At 41.4% G+C, this 21,919-nt stretch overlaps 1 protein-coding gene across 2 annotated transcripts in view; it reads left to right on the plus strand.

The window, feature by feature from the left end:
- Nucleotides 1–11,423: 11,423 nt before the first annotated feature.
- LOC106564165 (protein FAM222A) overlaps nt 11,424–21,919 on the plus strand; it is a 40,989-nt gene continuing 30,493 nt past the window's right edge. The window contains exon 1 of one of the 2 annotated variants that reach the window (XM_014130195.3): nt 11,424–11,727. The gene's annotated coding sequence lies outside the window, so the exon portion shown is untranslated. Of the gene's footprint in view, nt 11,732–21,919 lie in introns of both variants that reach the window. The other variant, XM_014130205.3, reaches the window with a different exon arrangement.

The following is a 21,919-nucleotide window of genomic DNA, read 5'->3' on the forward strand; positions in this document are numbered from 1 at the left end:
GTATGCAGCATAATCTGGAAATGTATGCAACAAAAGTTCAACATACACCTTCTGATACCATTTCTATCAAGCCGTCTATGCATACAGTTTGACGCATACGTTCGATAAATCCAACGTTTGCACCACACCGAATGTAATGTAGAAATGTATGTAATTCTTGTGTACCAAAATGCAATGACGCTGTCGGTGTGTTAGACAGTATTCCGTGCGATGTTTCAGCTGTGAAAATCCTGGAGATCAAGAATCTTTCAGCAGCTTTTACAATGATTTCCAGTTCCTTAGATGTTTTGTAAGTTTGACCTGTGCAATTATCTCCTGTGCAACAAAATCTCCCTTATTCACAATTAGATTTCTCAACTGACTGACATCCACAGACTGTTGGCCATCCACTGCATTCATCATCTCTACTCGCTGCTTCGACAATTTTCACTGCCTCTGCATAGGAGACCTTCTCGACAGCCCTGATCCTTCCTAATTTGACCTTCACTCAGGGAACTCTGGAACGTTATTCCCATCACAATTGCAACACCGTGCATCCTCAGACTCTTCAACAATGATATTCCGTTTGCAAACACTTGACAAGTGGCCAAACTTTTTACATTTATGACATTGAAGTGGCTTTTGTACATAAACTCGCATCGCATATCTCATATATCCCAGCTTTATATGGGTTGGGATAACTTCTTCATCAAACATCAATTATAGAGAAAGGCTTTCCTCCTTTCCATTCACAGTGTGTGTTAAGCGACGTCAACTATTCCTGGCATGTTCATCTTTAACCATGACGGCTTAATATCCATCGAGACGCCAGATGACACCTTTTATCGGTTCCCTACTCCGATAATCATAACATTCCACTTAATGCGTGGATTATTTGTACATGCACAGTGCTTTCTCCTTTTTTGGGGGGAGGACCATTTGACCAATAGAAACTCTCGTTTTCGTTGCAAAACATTTTCCATTTTCAGTAAACAGAATCAGAATCAGCGTAATGAATACAACTCTGATCATTTTTTCCACACCCATTGGTCCACACTCCAATCAGACGGTATTCAAGATGTGTAATGTTCTAAAACTGTCATTGTGGAGTGCAGTATGATTTTATGAGAGGCAATGTTAGCCAGCAGGTGGCAATATACATTATGAAATAATCATATTCTCATATGATCCCAAATCCATGTGAGAGAATTATTTTTTATTTTAAGCTGAAAGTGGATTCTCAAGAAGACAGAAAATAAATAAGAGGCACCATGGACACACATGTAGACCTAGTATCTGTGTATGTATATATCATGTATAGAAGTCTTCTCTCAGAGATAATGTAGGCTATAATTCAACTTCACCTCTCCACTACCTGAGACTAGGAGCTATTGTCTTCCTCCCCATAGCCTATTGAACTGGATGTGACGGTCTGACAGAAGGCGCAATTTGAAGATAATGCTTCTTCCCCCATTAGTCTCTGAACCTCACAGTCATAATGTCTCTCCTGACCCTTTTACAGATAGTTCTACCGGGGTCGCCCCTGACCCCTGCTGGAATTGAATTACCCCTGCACTCTTCCCCTTTCATCATGACAGAGCTGAGGGGAGCCAGTGGCATGTGGTGAGAGAGGAGATGCTACAGAGAAGTTCATTGGTTCATTCGCCTCTTTCCTTCCGCCTGCCAGGCACAGATGGTATTCTTTATTAGTGTCAGCGCCAGGTTCATTCTGCTCTGATGAGGACACTCTGTAGAGGGAGGGCCTGCCTGAGTCCTCAGTGGTGACAGACAGCTAGCGGAAGTGGAAGAGTCCAGGGCAGCAGCAAATGGCATGGCTGAGATAGGATGTAACTATATGGGAGTTGGGAGAGCACAGGGGGGCATGGTTAATATTTTGAGAACATCTGTCAGTGAATAGGCCTGAGTCTAAACAAAAGTCTGTAAACATACTTTATCATGTTGATTATTCAAACCAAGCAGATATTGTCTGCTGTATGAAATAAATATGATTTTGCCAGAAATGCCAGATTAGGATCCTGGCTTGGTTTATATTCATATACGCTTTTATAACACCCATTTTTGAATGTGGAAATCTGACATGGTAATGCAGTGATTAGATTATCATCATGTTTTGATTGATTAATATAAGCACAAAGACATCTGTCTCAGCCTTTCAGGGTAAAAGTAATCACGTGGATGGTTTTCAATCTAGAATTTCATTTTTCCTGCATTCCCTAAAATACTTTCACAGATTGCACAGGCAGCTTTCGCATGTTGTTTCTCTTTGTTATACTGTATGTCCCAGACAAAATGTATCCATATTTACATCCCTCAGTATGCCCACTTGGACATGCTATTGTTTTTGCTAAGCGGCTTCCTGGATAAAAATGATCTCAGTCTCTCTTCTTGTTTCTCTTTTCGGGGATAAAACAACAATATAAACAAGATGTAGATTTTTCACCGCTTTTTCAATCATTAATTTAAAACCGAATTGTCTTTTTATATAGACCATTTCAGCCGGTGTGTGTGTGTGTGTGTGTGTGTGTGTGTGTGTGTGTGTGTGTGTGTGTGTGTGTGTGTGTGTGTGTTAAATCTAGCTAGAGGTACATTGAACCCTTTTTGTCTGACAGAATTACATCTCAATTTGAATTTCTCAATCTCTTTGTAGAGTTCCACTTCATGCTATCAGAAAATGTGTCCCTTCATTTTCTGTTGTAGACTATAGAAAATCATATGATTAACATTAGGATGAATAACTGGAGTTTGCCAAAATAACATGGAAATAGACACAGCATTGTAAACATGTTGACATACTGTAGCAGAATATTTTTTGAGTGAAAGGGGGTAATTAACATGCTGCAAAAGTCTGTTTGAGAATCTGATGTAAATTTAAACACACGTTCAGATGAGTGACTGCTCTTTGAGTTTTACTGTTGAAATTCACTTAATGCTCTCCCTTGCTGGTTGTGCTTAGTTTCTAAATGAACGTCATTCTGCTTTGGAAAGTCATTATTTTGTAATGAAACATCAAATCGAGGAGATCATTGAAAAAAAGAAAACTGAAGAGGAATATACCCACTGTGTTTTTTCCACATGGATTGATTCAAAGGAAGGATTTTAAAATTCATCCAAAGAGTAAATGTTCTATTTCTACACTAATTTTATTATGCAAGGGTATTCTTACTGTATGTCTATAGAAAAAAGACTGACCTGGAGAATGTATTACAATCAGGGTGTATTGTTCCTTGTCTATGATTGACAACCAACATTTGCAGTATTGTCAGTAACAACTGTAAGTTGTGGTTTAACACAAGTGAAGTAAGCCTAAAAGCATTTTTTCATTTTTCATAAGGAGTCCTGATAGACTAAAAGCAGAGGGACCCTTTTCCAAATTATTCTGCTGTCACAAGCTCAAGGGGATCAAAGAAATTTCCCTTTGATCAATCCGCTTATTTATAAATTAATTAGTGTGTTTTGCATTGTGTAAGGCTGGCAGCAACAACAGTTACTAGGATAACATTTCTCCATGTATTGTATATCATATAGAACCAGGGTTGGCATGGTAACCTCATTTGCCATTGGAAGCCCTTTTTAAAATTGAAGAATGGCACTCTCAGGGGTATTGTCATATTTCAATATTCTTATTTATATATATTCTTCATGAAAGCAGCTGTACATGTAGGTTTCAAATGGTAATTTATATGACATTGTGCATAATGAGGGTCCAATTTCCTTTTTTTAAAGAACACAGCTGTCAAATTTACTTTAGGGCACAATTAAAGTTCAGATTTCAAGTATGTCTTTTTTAAGGTGTTATTGGCTCACACAGCGTTAGAAATATTCACTGAGGTGAGCAGTAAGCCTATCTGTGCTACAGAGTGAACTGTGATGTGCTTAATATGTGGATAAAATGACAGGGCTGTTTGAAGGCTAATTGAGCAACTGCAAATGAAATGATGATGTGGTCATGAGGTGTTTCTGCATGTCTGCGTAAATAGGAAATGAGGTCACAGATGCAGGATGGCGGGGTAGGGGGTAGGAAGCTTAAGGGCAGAGATGGGTGCAGCTGTTTTACCCTAAAAGCCAGCCAGTGGGAGTAGAGTCCCTTCTGAGAGCAGAGCACAGTATGAGCTGCAGGAGCATTGGCCTGGACACGCACACACATGCACACACTTACTCACACAAACACCCACACACACACACACACACACACACGCATGCACGCGCACACACACACACACACACACACACACACACACACACACACACACACACACACACACGACACACACACACACACACACACACACACAGGTACACCCTAGATCCCTCAGGCAGACAGCCCCTGCTGTGTTGCCATTAGACGTAAACATTAGAGATGAAAGACAACCACCCACATAAAGCTTGCAAATACTACATATGCTTGGAAATACTGTTTGCAATAAATATAGCCCCATGTAGCCCCGATGTGAAAAATCTAAATTGTTCATACTACAATTACTGTAGGAGCAATTTGGCTTGTGCCAGTGGTATTTCATTTGGAATCGCCAATACAGTTACAGTCAATTAGTTATCACACAACCTTGAAACCCCTACATACACAGCATACCAGACAAAGAACACAGCACTCAAACCTTTTGTGAGTATAATAAAATACATGTATAAAAGATTGAGGCACTTCAGGCTGAACTCAACGACCTCGTGAACAATCCAATCCAATCTGTTTATGATTGGCCTGTGGTGCATTTTGAGCTGATGCTCAATTCAGTCAAGCTCAAACACATGCACACACATGCACACACATACACGCCTGCAAGGGTTCACACATTTTCTGATAGCATGAAGTGGAGTTCTGTATGACGAGATTGAGAAATTCAAATTGAGCTGTAATTCTGTCAGACAAAAAGGATTCAATGTACCTCTATCTAGCAGGGGGGGTCAAGTCCCTCGCACCATCAGAAAGTAATCATTTTCTAGCAACAAGCCATAACAAGCAGCTATCAATAGTTACCATGGAGACTGTGTTTTGAATGAAAGCTGTAAGGCCATATTGCTGATGAAATTATAATTTGCGATGGAAAGGTTGACAGACGTCTGACTTCAATTCCCATTCAGGTGTGTAAGCTTGAAGTTTACTGTTTAGTTAAAGCTCCCATTCCACATATTACAATACTATCTATGTAGGCCAGCCTACCTACAGTAAATTTTATATTTGATCTCAGATTTATTTTAAAGCCCTTTCGAAGTGTACTAAATAAAGTCGCCCGCGTGCTTCCCAGCCTAAACAGTTCGGTAGAGTTCATGCATATATTACGCAACATTTTGTGACGTTTTTGTTCGTTTAGGACTTCAGTGAGTGTTTTTTTTCTCCGGTGTTCAGGCACAAAAACATTATCGAGAGGGAAGTCGAAGATCGGAGCCGAAGTCTACGCCCCTTAGCTGGTGATTGGTCAACATTAGGGATTGTAGCGTGTTTTTTCCCTGGTTTACATTCGCTCTTCTGCTTCTGTTTTTTCCCTATAAATAATGGCTTGACTTACTTTTTTATATTACCCTAATAAAGTGTATAAACGTTTGTGAAGGTTTGGTGTGGTGTGGCTATTATTAAGCTTTAGCTACTGCAGGTCTATGATATGAAGGCAGTGTGCCCCGGCGCTCCAACTGACTCTGACAGTTGAACTTCAGGTGAGGAAGTCTGTTTCAGCACTACCAGAATTACTCCTATAATCTAACAATATAATGCTTATCTTTATACAAGATATTCTTATAGAAAATGTACGAATGACCTTCCTTCTGTATGTCTATATCTGTGTAGCAGACACAGTAGCCATCTGACATAAAGAAATGCATATTGGCCTAAGATTCTCTTCATTTTTATAGTCTATATATATATATATATATATACAAATATAAATATACAATTGAAGTCGGAAGTTTAAACAAACATTAGCCAAATACATTTAAACTCAGTTTTTCACAATTCCTGACATTTAATCCTAGTAAAAATTCCCTTTCTTAGGTCAGTTAGGATCACCACTTTATTTTAAGAATGTGAAATGTCAGAATAATAGTAGAGAGAATTATTTATTTCAGCTTTTATTTCTTTCATCACATTCCCAGTGGGTCAGAAGTTTACATACACTCAATTAGTATTTGGTAGCATTGCCTTTAAATTGTTTAACTTGGGTCAAACGTTACGGGTAGCCTTCCACAAGCTTCCCATAATAAGTTGGGTGAATTTTGGCCCATTCCTCCTGACAGAGCTGGTGTAACTAAGTCAGGTTTGTAGGCCTCCTTGCTCGCACACACTTTTTCAGTTCTGCCCACAAATTGTCTATGGAATTGAGGTCAGGGCTTTGTGATGACCACTCCAATACCTTGACTTTGTTGTCCTTAAGCCATTTTGCCACAACTTTGTAAGTATGCTTGGGGTCATTGTCCATATGGAAGACCCCTTTGCGACCAAGCTTTAACTTCCTGACTGATGTCTTGAGATGTTGCTTCAATATATCCACATACATTTCCATCCTCATGATGCCATCTATTTTGTGAGGAAAATTTTTGGAGGAAAAAAGGGGAGGCTTGCAAGCCGAAGAACTAGTCCCTCCTGCAGCAAAGCACCTCCACAACATGATGCTGCCACCCCCGTGCTTCACGGTTGGGATGGTGTTCTTCGGCTTGCAAGCCTCCCCTTTTTTCCTCCAAAAATAACAATGGTCATTATGGCCAAACAGTTCTATTTTTGTTTCATCAGACCAGAGGACATTTCTCCAAAAAGTACAATCTTTGTCCCCATGTGCAGTTGCAAACCGTAGTCTGGCTTTTTTATGGCAGTTTTTGACCAGTGGCTTCTTCCTTGCTGAGCGGCCTTTCAGGTAATGTCGATATAGGACTCGTTTTACTGTGGATATAGATACTTTTTTACCTGTTTCCTACAGCATCTTCACAAGGTCCTTTGCTGTTGTTCTGGGATTGATTTGCACTTTTCGCACCAAAGTACAGTCATCTCTAGGAGACAGAACGAGTCTCCTTCCTGAGCGGTATGACGGCTGCGTGGTCCCATGGTGTTTATACTTGCGTACTATTGTTTGTACAGATGAACGTGGGACCTTCAGACATTTGGAAATTGCTCACAAGGATGAACCAGACTTGTGGAGGTCTACAATTCTGAGGTTTTGGCTGATTTCTTTTGATTTTCACATGATGTCAAGCAAAGAGGCACTGCGTTTGAAGGTAGGACTTGAAATACATCCACAGGTACAGTTCCAATTGACTCAAATTATGTCAATTAGCCTATCAGAAGCTTCTAAAGCTATGACATCATTTTCTGGAATTTTCCAAGCTGTTTAAAGGCACAGTGAACTTAGTGTATTTAAACTTCTGACCCACTGGAATTGTGATACAGTAAATTATAAGTGAAATAATCTGTCTGTAAACAATTGTTGGAAAAATTACTTGTGTCATGCACAAAGTAGATGTCCTAACTGACTTGCCAAAACTATAGTTTGTCAACAAGAAATTTGTGGAGTGGTTGAAAAATGAGTTTTAATGACTCCAACCTAAGTGTATGTAAACTTCCGACTTCAACTGTATATAATAAAATATGAATATCATTCAGTGGATACCTCAGCCTATAGGCCTTTCTTTGCATTGCAGTGCCCTGATACATTTAGTGCTCAAATCTCTGACAGCTGAACCATGATGTGGACAATTATTGTTTTAGGAAAGTAGCCTAAAACCCCCCAAGAAAAATAGATTATAAAATGTGTATGTGCTACTCATCGAAATACAAGGAATATTGTTTTTGTAATTTGTTATAGGCTGTTTTTAAGGACACATAAATGTGGCTCATTTGGTCAACATCCCTCATTTATTGATGGCGCTGTGCGCCATTTTGGATCTGAATTCATATGGATGTCCATTAAATTAAATCATTCCCGGTCATGTTGACCGGCACAAAGTGTTCCTAAAGGAAATTCTGAAATGTCTTATTGCTTTTATGAAGATTTTCGAATCTTCACATGAAAATCTGTTGCCAATTGAATGGAAATCTAGTTATAGACACCCTAAAGACTTGCAGGTGGGCTAGTCCAGTTTCACTGATAATGCCTGCACATCACGGTTCACCAGTAGCCCCAAACATCTAAAGAATAAGTTACCAGCCAAACAAGCTTGTAAGAATTGTCTCTATCTCTGTAATGTGTCTGTATCTCTGTAATGTGTCTGTATCTCTGTAATGTGGCTGTATCTCTGTAATGTGTCTCTGTAATGTGTCTCTATCTCTGTAATGTGTCTGTATCTATGTACTGTGTCTGTATCTATGTAATGTGTCTGTCACGCCCTGATCTGTTTCACCTGACCTTGTGCTTGTCTCCACCCCCCTCCAGGTGTTGCCCATATTCCCAATTATCCCCCATGTATTTATACCTGTGTTCTCTGTTTGTTTGTTGCCAGTTTGTCTTGCTTGTTCAAGCTTACCAGTGGTTTTCCTGTCAGCGCTGATCTTTTCCCAGCCTCTCTTTTCTCGTCCTCCTGGGTTTTGAACTTTGCCTGTCCTGACCCTGTACCTGCCCGCCTGACCTCTCTGCCTGTCCATGAGCCTGCTTGCTGTCCTGTACCTTTGCTCCACCTCTGGATTACTGAACTCTGCTTGACCCTGAGTCTGCCTGCAGTCCTGTACCTTTGCCTTACCCTGGATTATCGACCCCTGCCTGCCTTGACCTGTTTTTGCCTGCCCCTGTTACTACAATAAACATTGTTACTTCGACAGTCTGCATCTGGGTCTTACCTTGATTCTTGATAGTGTCTGTATCTCTAATGTGTCTATCTGTGTATCGTGTCTGTGTCTCTAATGTCCATACCCTTGTCTGTACATTATGCCTTGAATCTATTCTCCCACACCCAGAAATCTGCTCCTTTTATTCTCTGTCCCCAACGCACTAGATGACCAGTTCTTATAGCCTTTAGCCGTACCCTTATCCTACTACTCCTCTATGGTGATGTAGAGGTTAACACAGGCCCTATAGCCCCAGTTCCACTCCTATTCCCCAGGCACTATCATTTGTTGACTTCTGTAACCGTAAAAGCCTTGGTTTCATGCATGTTAACATCAGAAGCCTCCTCCCTAAGATATGTTTTTCTCACTGCTTTAGCACACTCCGCCAACCCTGATGTCCTAGCCGTGTCTGAATCCTGGCTTAGGAAGGCCACCAAACTCCTGAAATGTCCATCCCCAACTACAACATTTTCCGCCAAGATAGAACTGCCAAAGGAGGTGGAGTTGCAATCTACTGCGAGACAGTCTGCGGAGTTATGTCATACTATCCAGGTCTGTGCCCAAACAATTCGAGCTTCTACTTTTAAAATCCACCTTTCCAGAAATATGTCTCTCACTGTTGCTGCTTGTTACAGACCCCCTCAGCCCCCAGCTGTGCCCTGGACACCATATGTGAATGAATTGCCCCCCATTTATCTTCAGAGTTTGTTCAGCTAGGTGACCTAAACTGGGATATGCTTAACACCCCGGCCATCCTACAATCTAAGCTAGATGCCCTCAATTTCACTAAACTTATCATGGAACCAACCCCAAATCCATAAACACGGGCATCCTGACCAACCTGCCCTCTAAATACACCTCTGCTGTCTTCAACCAGGATCTCAGCGATCACTGCCTCATTGCCTGCGTCCGTAATGGGTCTGTGGTCAAATGACCACCCCTCATCACTGTCAAATGCTCCCTAAAACACTTCAGCAAGCAGGCCTTCTAATCGACCTGGCCCGGGTATCCTGGAAGGATATTGACCTCATTCCGTCAGTAGAGGATGCCTGGTTATTCTTTAAAAGTGCCTTCCTCACCATCTTAAATAAGCATGCCCCATTCAAAAAATGTAGAACCAGGAACAGATATAAGCCTTTTTCACTCCAGACCTGACTACCCTTGACCAGCACAAAAACATCCTGTGGTGTTCTGCATTAGCATCGAATAGCTCCTGCGATATGCAACTTTTCAGGGAAGTTATGAACCAATATACACAGGCAGTTAGGAAAGCAAAGGCTAGCTTTTTCAAACAGAAATTTGCATCCTGTAGCACAAACTCCAAAATGTTCTGGGACACTGAGAAGTCCATGGACAATAAGAGCACCTCCTCCCAGTTGCCCACTGCACTGAGGCTAGGAAACAGTGTCACCACCGATAAATCTACGATAATTGAGAATCTTAATAACAATTTTTCTACGGCTGGCCATGCCTTCCACCTGGCTACCTCTACCCCGGTCAACAGCTCTGCACCCCCCACATCAACTTGCCCAAGCCTCCCCATTTCTCCTTCATCCAAATCCAGATAGCTGATGTTCTGAAAGAGCTGCAAAATCTGGACCCCTACAAATCAGCCGGCTAGACAATCTGGACCCTCTCTTTCTAAAATTATCCACTGCAATTTTTGCAACCCCTATTACTAGCCTGTTCAACCTCTCTTTCGTATTGTCTGAGATCCCCAAAGATTGGAAGCTGCCGCGGTCATCCCCCTCTTCAAAAGGGGAGACACCCTGGACCCAAAATGTTACAGACCTATATCTATCCTACCCTGCCTTTCTAAGGTCTTTGAAAGCCAAGTTAACAAACAGATCACTGACCATTTCAAATCCCACCGTACCTTCTCTGCTATGCAATCTGGTTTCTGAGCTGGTCATGGGTGCACCTCAGCCACGCTCAAGGTCCTAAACGACATCATAACCGCCATCGATAAAAGACAATACTGTGCAGCCGTATTTATCGACCTGGCCAAGGCTTTCGACTCTGTCAATCACAGCATTCTTATCGGCAGACTCAACAGCCTTGGTTTCTCAAATTACTTCAAAAATTTCAAAATTAATGACAGATTTCTTGAGTTAGATTAATTTGGACTATTTTGAGGAAGTGTATACTGGCTACAGGGTCTCAAAATGGACAAACAGTACTAATGTAGCTTTTTAAAATGTTTTAGCTAAGGTCTTTTAACGAAGTATGCAAGCACACTCGTTCGGTTTGGCTAGCTAAATTTAGGCGCCAGCTGAACTGAAGCATGCTGACGCCATATTAAGGCCAGCTGGAAAGCTTTTTAGAAGAGGCTTAATTTTTGTGTTAGCCTAATTGATGACACTCAAAACGTCTTATTTCAGAAACCATGTATCTATTTGTGTATGTTACATTTGTGTTCGATCATGTGCTAATCGAACAACAATGAGTAAATTAAACATATTTTAATCTCCTTTGTTGTAGAGCGAGACCCTGACAGAAGCCATGCAATACCCCTTTAAGTTTTTCCGCGAAATAACAACGTGCTCACCTAGACGCTTGCGGCGTCACCGTGGTTACCGCCTTCTGTTTCAAACGATTGGTTGAGCCGTGGGAATATTCAAATTTACTCTTAATTGATTGGTCGGATGCCCGGTTTGTGCAGTCGGGAGAATTCATTCCTTGCACTTCGACATCTTTCATTTCGGTCGGCTTTGGGGAGAGAAGAGGACATGGGAGACAAATTGAACTGAATATAGCTACAAACTAATTTATTTTCAATATCAACCCATTTGGCATTTCGAACATACTTTTTAAAAGTGGTTCTCATGGATATTTTCAGACCGATAATTCCCAGTCTCATCGGACTTCAGCAACGTCTCTTTGGAAAAGGAAATACGCCTTCCGAACAGGGGAACAAGCATCCAGCAGTGGCGAGCCAAAGATAAACAAGCCTTATGTTAACACTGAACACTGTATGTAAGAAATAGTTTTTATGTACTATTCTAGTCTTCATTGCAGTACTTCATTTGACATAATCTCGCCAGGCTATCCATTCAGTTTAATGCATTGTTTGCGGTTATCAGCAGGTGCATTCATTTTACTAGGCTATGGTTAAGATTTGTAGACCTTAAGAATGATGTGAATGGGAGGGAAATCAATCTCCTTTTATGAAACGTGGTGCATTTATATAGCCTAGATTGTTCCACTTGGATCAAATAAAGGTGAATTAATTCAGTTAATCCATCAATGTCTTGTGCGCAATGAGACCAGTAGCCCACTAATATGCGTATGGTCCCAGACCCAGTCTAGACTTGTTCATTATTTGTCCTGTAGTCTAGAATTACTTTCCTTTGGATTAACTGTTTTATGGAAACAGTCTGCCCCTGAATGCGGCATCTATTGGACCTAGTTCGAGAGACTGTGGGACAGATTTGAGTGATACTAGAATATTAAATATATTGGACTGGGACACAGGGTGGAAGGCTACTTTCATGTTTTTGATTGTCCGCTCCGTTTTAAGGCATATCCAGATACCTAACTGCTAAGTTTATTCTTTAAATTTATGTTGAGTATTAGACTAGCATTTTTCAGTTCCACCTTTGTGCGCATTTGGAACTAGTCATAGCTGCGGAAATTAGGGGTGCGGAGGGTACTGCTCCACCCCCTAAAAAATTATTTAAAAAAATATTTTTTGATAAAGATTTTTTTTACTAGTATAAGCAGACTAGTTTTTGCCCTGTCCTTTTTTCTGCCATTGTCATTCTAATGGAATCCAGAAAGAACAAAACCCTAACAATGTTTTGTGCAGTATTAATTTACCGTCTTTACAAATCACAATGTAAATGTACATTACTGTATTGTACATAGGCTGGTCATCTAGGTTTGTACCTGTAGACTTTCCATCACCATGAAGAAAAACAATGTGCAATACAGTAATTGAGTACTCATGTGGCTCAGTTGGTAGAGCATGGCGCTTGCAATGATAGGGTTGTGGGTTTGATTCCTGCGGGGACCAGTATGAAAATGTATGCACTCACTAGTGTAAATTGCTCTGGATAAGAGCATCTACTAAAATGGAAAAGGAATGAATAAGGCATTTCAGTTTTCACAGAAATAAGTTGCAAAGTATTTCAAGAAACTGGAAAACATATATCAAGTTATTGTTTTTATATTCCACAAGTATTATCAGTAACTTTTTTGTACAGATAATTATCAGACTTTTCCAAAAAAGTGGTCTACTGGGCCTTTTACTAGTCCTGTATTAGCGGACCAATATAGAGGTCTTCAGCACAGCACCCCCAAACTACTTCCCTCCGCTATGGAACCAGTCCCTGATTGAAAGCTCCAAACGGGTCTAGTCTGGCATGAAGTTCCACTCTGTCTCTGAGGCGAGCAGAATGTTTTTTTGGTGGATGTACAGCCTGCAATAAAGGAGGACTTATGTGTCAGAAACCCAGTGGTTACAGGAAATGCTTTGAAGTATATTATTGGCCCTTCAAAGCTGCATCCAAAGGCTATCTTCCACGTCTATTGGCAAAGCCGGAGGAGGAATCCTCACACCTCATTGCACCTAGAGGCAGAGCTGAAGGTTGGCCGCAGTAAAGGGCCATCGATAATAGGCCGAGGTGTGAAATTCTATCCTGCATGCTTTCCTGGCGGTGTCAGATCATTTATTGGGTAGAGAGTGGTCACATCTCCTTCCCATCTGAGGTTTAGCATTAAAAGAGAGACATCATGGCAAATTAACAACTTACTCTACTATCTGAATTTCTGCCAGTGACTAAACTTACATTTTTTTATTGAAGACATCTTTTAAAAGCACATTTTAACCAGACTAAGTCTGAAATGCAATGTTTTCAGTTTATGTTCTTAGTGTAGTCTTTTAAAGCCCATCAGGCCATATGTATGATGGACAGTACTTGACTTGGACTGAAATAAGTGCTGATACTGATTTAGTTTATATTTAGGTGCAGGAGCTCCACAATACTTTTGAGATAATATTCTATAAGCTGTAGCAGTAGAACATTTGAGGTGCCGGTACTCCGCTCCAGTGAGCTCCTGCCCAAGTCAAGCACTGATGATGAATAGTCCTAAGAACTCATTCCATCCGTCTCCATGTCTCTTGCCTCAGTACCTGAAAGGCCTCTGTCTGTATAAATGTTATACCATAAAGCATCTGAAACAAAATTAGGGAGGGCCTGCTCTCACTCCTGCCCACTCACATAATTTAGCATCATTATGGGATTGCCTCTGAATATATTTAAATCATGAAATAAACATTATGGCCTTTTGAGTAGAGCGAATGTAATTAAACTAAATGAAAAATGCTCTGACTTACCCTCCCCCACATCCCCACTAAGGAAATTGCTTTATTCACACATCTTGAGTTGACATTCAATCCGTTTGACTGGGCTCTACTTTAATAATTCTGTCAAGTCTGCAGTTTGAATAGCAGTGGCAAAAAAATCTTACTTTCAGCTGCCACTCTGTGTGTAGTGCTGTATGTTTAATATATGACTGAGCATAAAGTCAATGTAATTACTCTGAAATTGCTTTGGCTTTGCCTGTAATGTCTGTATTGGTTTTGACAGACAACATCCTTCATTTTGGGGAACATTTGGGTTGGAGGATGGAAAGTGTCCTTGTGTTTATTATACTGGATTGATATAACCCAGGCCTAGTGGGGATGTCAGACATTTTACTGAGTAGCCTAGTAGCAAAACTGATATATCGGCATACACTGCTCTAATTAACATTCTAGATATTGGCTTGGCTTGTGCTTTTTCTTGATCTGAGAAACCGTTAAAAGGCTTAGCTTTTTATGGCTTGGCCAGCCTGTAGTCAGTGTATCAGAGGCTAGCGGGTAGAATTACAAACAGTCATGTGCACATCTCCCTGGGGTTTTCTACAGATCACCTCACACCCATCAGCATTTTTTCTCCGGTTCCATGATGGGGATTTGTCATCTGCTGGCTTGTTTCCCTCTGCTCTCCATACAGGTCACCATCGGAGTAGCTCTTTTGAAGGTTCTGCGTTGGCCCCCCCCAGTCCACTCGTCTAGCCACTCAAGTTTTAATGTCACATGCACAAGTACAGTGAAATGCTTTTCTTGCAAACTCTTACCCCAACAATGCAGTAATCAATAACAATACTAAAAATAACATAAGGTAGAACAAAAACACACAAGAAATAAGAAGAACACGATGAAGTAAGTAAGCGTACTATATACAGGGTCAGTTTCAGTACCATATTTACAATGTGCAGGGATACTGGATTGATTGTATGTTATGCCTCTTTGTTGCATGTTATGCTCTGCTAGGTTTCAAACCAATGAGGTGTGTGCATTTTTAGCCTGGAGTTCTATGAATATCTTAGCTACTATCATTTCACCAAGAGATTTGGAAATTATTTTGGAGTGTGTAGGTGACATGCACATCCCAAATTTCTCCACCGGCTAAAAACAAAGAGTGATGATAAAAAAAGACATTGAAAATAATTCTGCACCACCACAGGTAGGGCTACATGAATATCACATTGTATTATGTATCCCGTAGTTACTCTGCAAGAGGCTATATTGCCTACTCTGTGCAGCAGGCCCACCCACTCTCATGTGCTGGTGAACAGTAAGATAGAATTGATATGTTCAACCAGTCTTTCCCTTTATGCAGTCCTTTGCGCTTCATATCCAACACACAGCTAGGCTTTTCGGCCTAGTCATGGGGCAAAACAAAATGGCTGTTATTACCAAGATGGTTTGTTGATGTCAACCTAATATTGGGAATTTGTGTTTCCTGCCCAGTGACTGTTTGCTCTTTTTGTGTTTGTGAGATGGAGAGAGTCAGTGGAGGTAAAGTGACCTCAGAGAGTGCATGGACGGCCAATCACCCTGCTCTGCTTAAAGGGATATTGTCAATGGCTTGGTTGCTAAGCTGTTTCTCCCATGCATCCATAGTAATCACCTTTTATCTCCTAACAATGTCATGTGTAATTATGAGCTAGCTGCCATCTTTTGAAATCTGCCTAATTGGTCTTTTTTTTATTTTGATGGGATGAGGAGGCTAAGAGACAGGGGGTTAAGGGTGGGAGTTAGAGGATTGGGTCTCTGGGGTCAATGGGGAGGGGGAGCTCTGGGGAGGCTGTCGTTGCTGTGTTTACCATTTGAAACAGTCTGTTGTTTTGTGTACATTATGGTGCTCAGAAACCTCAAAGAATACACATACTGGCTGATTGCATGCGAAGCAATGTTATCTGCCCTTACTGGGAAGGCAGCAGGCAGAGGTCATTTTGGATTAGTCCAGGGACCAAAGTCCTCTTTCTCCAAGAACAGTTTGGTTTTTCCATGCCGCCCTGTGAGGACCAGAGCTTATCATTAAGTGTGGAAAAGGAGTTCTCTCCAGTGTGAGTACCCTGCAGGGAGCATTTTGCCAATCTTTTCTCATGACTTCTCTGTTTTTATTAAAATGTTTAATGACTTGAAGGAATCAGTGACCCTTAACAGCATAATGAATGGCCTTGCCTGCTCTGACAGGAGAGGGGAGGGCTTGGTGAGTGGTGGGTGGGTGGGTATGGAGGAGTTTGGCAATGAAAGGCACTGTAGCCAAAACTATACTGTAGGAACGTTTTTCCTTTGTAGACAAAATCTCATCAGGCAGGCATAGCTGCCACTTTGTCTCTAGAGGGTGGGTAAGCAAAACAAACAGTTAGGATTATGATGGAAAAATGATTATTAAACCCTAAGGACATACAAAGACTAGTTAAAGGATTTGTTCTTGGCCAGATTGAGAGCATAAACTCAATCAACGTACTTGTAGAGCCCAGTAACAATGATTGCTTGAGATGGTCTATGAGAATATTCATGAGAGGTCTAACTTGACTTTAGTCTGCCCTGTCTGGTATAGGCCAGTCCAGTCTAGTCTGGTTCTGTAGACTCTTCACCAACCATGCTAATCTGTATAGAGAGACAGAAGAACATCTGTCACTGTGTTTTGACTAGAAAAGCTTCCATGTCTCCCATGTGTGCTCTAACTGATTAAAGACAAAGACAGGCCTTTTGATTATTGCCTGGGTTCATCTTTTTGGGTTTCCACTCCCAGCAGGTGAGACTGGCAGTCAGTGGGCGGATCATAGACGCAAAGCATCTGTAGATCAAAACGGATAGTTATTGCTCTGACGTTGTGTGTATGTTTTAACCCTAGCTAGCTTTTGAACAGTGCTCATTGCAATAACTTGGGATTTTCTTTGTTTGTCAAAGCTTCTTCTGTCAGAAAGCTTGAATACCTGCAGCATAATATGAATGTTTTTGTAAGGCATGGACCATTTCTCAAGTTGATTCATTGTAAACAAACTTCTGTTATGGCTGTAGTTGTTGGGCTGTGGTCTGATAGCTTAAGGTGTGTTTTGATTAGATCCAGACATCTTGTCAGTGCCCTCAGTGAGCAGTCCTCTCTCTCTGCCCATTTGTCAGCCCACCCACACCCATTTAAAACCTGTCAGAAACTGTTCATGGTAAAAGAGCAGGCTTTATGGGAAGCACAAAGTCTAACATGTCATACAGAGGAACTATTTTGTCGTGAAAGCATTCATTCACAATTCAATTCAAGGCCATCCAATGTGGTAGTCCACAATTAATAAATACGTTTTATTTTTATATTATGATGACATTTACATGCAGAGCACACAGCGGGCGTATCGACGTAACTATTATTGTTGGCTATTAATAGAGGCAGACTAAATAATGATCTCTGATGCAGCCAATACAAAGTGGCAGTGGTGTGGGACGGGAAGCCCAGGAATGGGGCATTTTTATTGCCGAACATCTGTATGGACAACAGACAGGAGAGATCTGTCTGTGCACTCTGCCTCACTAAAGGTGTGTGTATATATGTGTGAGATATATATATATATATATATCTCACACACACACACTAGAAGTCAAGGTTGGCCAATGTTCCCCAGGGTTATCCAGTCGGTGTGTGGGATGAGGATAAGATAAGGCCCTGTTTACTTTTTATGCTCCCTCGGCTATTGCCAGGCTCCATGCCCAAAGCATGAGCAGTGATTTTACCTTGGCACCTGTGCAAGGACAGGGTTGAGGGAGCCCAAGGCTCTGTACCAAGGCTCCCTACTGTGAGAACCATTAATGATGCCCTGACAGAACTGAATGAGTTCATGGGATTTATGATTAGCCTACATGGGCTGTATGTTCAGGTTACCTACTCTCCCCCCCCCAAGTTGACAATGTGTCTGTGGTAAAATATATATATATTTTTCTTTCATTCTAGTAGAGAATTTTATTTTTGGTTGGCGATTTAGTATTTTTGGGGGGTTTTGCATGTACTTGGCCTAGGTCTAATGAAACATTTAAATGAATCTGAACATTCTACTGAGTCTAGGCTTGTCATTCCCTCCCGCTCTCAAAGGTTTTATGGCTCTCTCAAAATGCATCTGCCAGAAGTCTCTCCAGGGATATTCATATCGACCCATTGTATTTATTTTCCATACATTTTCGAGCAAGTGCATGCATTGTATAGAAATAACAATCCTCCAAACCCTGCTTAACACTGTTGTAATACCTTTTTATAGAAGCTAATCTCAATGGAAATGAGGCTCATTGTTGTCGGCCCCAGGCCTTGTGCACGCTCATTGTGTGGAGCAGAGCTGTTCTGGGTTGTTTGGATGTCCTGCAGTTCAACCTTGTTGTCTTTTTTGTAAAAAAAAAAAAAAATAGGGCATAAGAGGAAAAATCTGTCTCTCTCCAACCATGTTCTGATACCAATTATGGAAACTATTAGAGAATTTAAACAGGATGGCTCTTATCGGCTAATCCGGGAGTAATAGATTCCATTAAAAATGCATGAGGGGGTGCAGAGATGAAACCAGCAGCTGCAGTAGCAGTGCTGTCTGTCAGTCTGTTTTAGACTCAGACTAGACTGCTTGCCCTGTCTCCCTGGCTCCATCGCTTTGACAGGATCCTGCGTCCATTTAGAGGAGGCCTTTGAGAGTCAGTAGATAGTCTTTAAGTGTGACTGCAAGATATCAGTCTGGCATTGCAGGTCTTTGATGGAAATTGTTGTTAATACTTTAGGGCTCACTTTTGGCATGAATTATTCACAAAACCTTCTGCATTTTCAGTGCTTTTAAAGCAGTCATTTAATACCCATTTTTACTGTCATCCCCAAACAGAACCTGTGGTTTTGCAGGTCTTTGTGACCGTATCACTAATGGTGAGTCTTATCCAATGTTTTTACCAGTGTACTGTAACACCGTTGATGCGGTTTGCATACCTTTCAGGTTGTAAAGAGCCTGTAGGTGGCTGACCGCTCTTTGCAAGGTTGTAGCTCTGTTATTCAGAGTGATAACGCTGTAAGGAGGCCACTCAGTGTAGAGACGTAAAAAAAAAAAGTTAAATTAGGTCAACGTTACTGTATGAAGTTTGTTCCTCCTGTGTCTGTGTTTTGCATTTGGACCTGTCAGGGATGTCAGTGGTTAGGGAAGGAAGGACGTTGGCATAGCACTCTAATGAATCCAACTAGAGAGTGAAAAGGGCGCTAAGCCTAAACCTTTTTTCATGATAATCTAATTATTAACTGAGGATTCTAAGAACTGCAAAGACAAGCTGAGAGGATTGGGGGAGGAATGAGGTGGAGGGGTTGAGAGAGGGGAGTTAGCGAGTGTGTGTGTGTGTCTTTTTTTGTCTATGTGTTTTAGTGTTTATTGAAAGGAAGGGTCACAGGGCAATGTTACTCTGCTCCAGTCAAGGCCCTGGAGGCCGTTCAGAGGAGAGAAGCGTCTGGAAGGTCAGGCAGATCACCGCCTTTTTATCTGTGTAATTTCCATGTAAAAGGACCCATGAGCACCAACATGGAGTTCATAAGATGTCAAATTGGGTGTCAAATGAAGGCTGTCTATATTTTGAGGAAATGATACATACAGTGAGGGGAAAAAAGTATTTGATCCCCTGCTGATTTTGTACGTTTGTCCACTGACAAAGAAATGATCAGTCTATAATTTTAATGGTAAGTTTATTTGAGCAGTGAGAGACAGAATAACAACAAATCCATAAAAACGCATGTCAAAAATGTTATAAATTGATTTGCATTTTAATGAGAGACATAAGTATTTGACCCCCTCTCAATCAGAAAGATTTCTAGCTTCCAGGTGTCTTTTATACAGGTAACGAGCTGAGATTAGGAGCACACTCTTAAAGGGAGTGCTCCTAATCTCAGCTTGTTACCTGTATAAAAGACACCTGTCCACAGAAGCAATCAATCAGATTCCAAACTCTCCACCATGGCCAAGACCAAAGAGCTCTCCAAGGATGTCAGGGACAAGATTGTAGACCTACACAAGGCTGGAATGGGCTACAAGACCATCGCCAAGCAGCTTGGTGAGAAGGTGACAACAGTTGGTGCGATTATTCGCAAATGGAAGAAACGCAAAAGAACTGTCGATCTCCCTCGGCCTGGGGCTCCATGCAAGATCTCACCTCGTGGAGTTGCAATGATCATGAGAACGGTGAGGAATCAGCCCAGAACTACACGGGAGGATCTTGTCAATGATCTCAAGGCAGCTGAGACCACAGTCACCAAGAAAACAATTGGTAACACACTACGCCGTGAAGGACTGAAATCCTGCAGCGCCCGCAAGGTCCCCCTGCTCAAGAAAGCACATATACATGCCCGTCTGAAGTTTGCCAATGAACATCTGAATGATTCAGAGGACAACTGGTGAAAGTGTTGTGGTCAGATGAGACCAAAATGGAGCTCTTTAACATCAACTCAACTCGCCGTGTTTGGAGGAGAAGGAATGCTGCCTATGACCCCAAGAACACCATCCCCACCGTCAAACATGGAGGTGGAAACATTATGCTTTGGGGGTGTTTTTCTGTTAAGGGGACAGGACAACTTCACCACATCAAAGGGACGATGGACGGGGCCATGTACCATCAAATCTTGGGTGAGAACCTCCTTCCCTCAGCCAGGGCATTGAAAATGTGTCGTGGATGGGTATTCCAGTATGACAATGACCCAAAACACACGGCCAAGGCAACAAAGGAGTGGCTCAAGAAGAATCACATTAAGGTCCTGGAGTGGCCTAGCCAGTCTCCAGATCTTAATCCCATAGAAAATCTGTGTGGGGAGCTGAAGGTTCGAGTTGCCAAACGTCAGCCTCGAAACCTTAATGACTTGGAGAAGATCTGCAAAGAGGAGTGGGACAAAATCCCTCCTGAGATGTGTGCAAACCTGGTGGCCAACTACAAGAAACGTCTCACCTCTGTGATTGCCAACAAGGGTTTTGCCACCAAGTACTAAGTCATGTTTTGCAGAGGGGTCAAATACCTATTTCCCTCCATTAAAATGCTAATCATTTTTTGACATACGTTTTTCTGGATTTTTTGTTGTTATTCTGTCTCTCACTGTTCAAATAAACCTACCATTAAAATTATAGATTGATCATTTCTTTGTCAGTGGGCAAACGTACAAAATCAGCAGAGGATCAAATACTTTTTTCCCTCGCTGTAGATACATTTTTCAACCATTTTCCATCTTAAAAATATGGCATAATTAATGGCTTTACTTTCTAGTCAAACAGATAGGAAAAGGGGTCTTAGAAAACATCATCTACCAGAAAAAGTATTAAAAGATAGAAGGGTTGGCTGAAAACGTCACGAAAAATGATGTGCGCCCATCGATGGGGCGGAAGCTGTGCTTTGCTATGATTCTGAACGGTCAGATCACAAGAAGCTGCCATGTGGGGAATCGTAGGTGGCTCGTTTCAGCAAGTTTTTTTTATCATATTCTTGATACCATGTCTTGTTTTGACTGATTTTATGTCGATGCCAATATGACAAATTCGCTAGCTAGTTAACAACAGCGACGATGTATTTGATAGACAACAAGTGCTCGTTTTGCAAATGTATTTGGAGACTAAATATAATTTACATGTTGGCAACAATCTACGCCAACCCTGTCTGTTTTGCCCCATTAGATGCGCACGTGTCGGTTTTGTTTCTAAACAACCAATCCGTCTATTAGAAATACATCAAAACGCAATAAGGTTGAAGCGACGACCCTTGCCAACCAGGGTGTCTGTTAGGAAAATGTGGCACCTGACAACGTGACAGGGAATATTTAAATTGACTGGCTATTTGAGACATTTTCCGGA

This window comes from Salmo salar, chromosome 01 (assembly GCF_965601325.2).
Source record: "Salmo salar chromosome 01, fSalSal1, whole genome shotgun sequence".
NCBI lineage: Eukaryota > Metazoa > Chordata > Actinopteri > Salmoniformes > Salmonidae > Salmo > Salmo salar.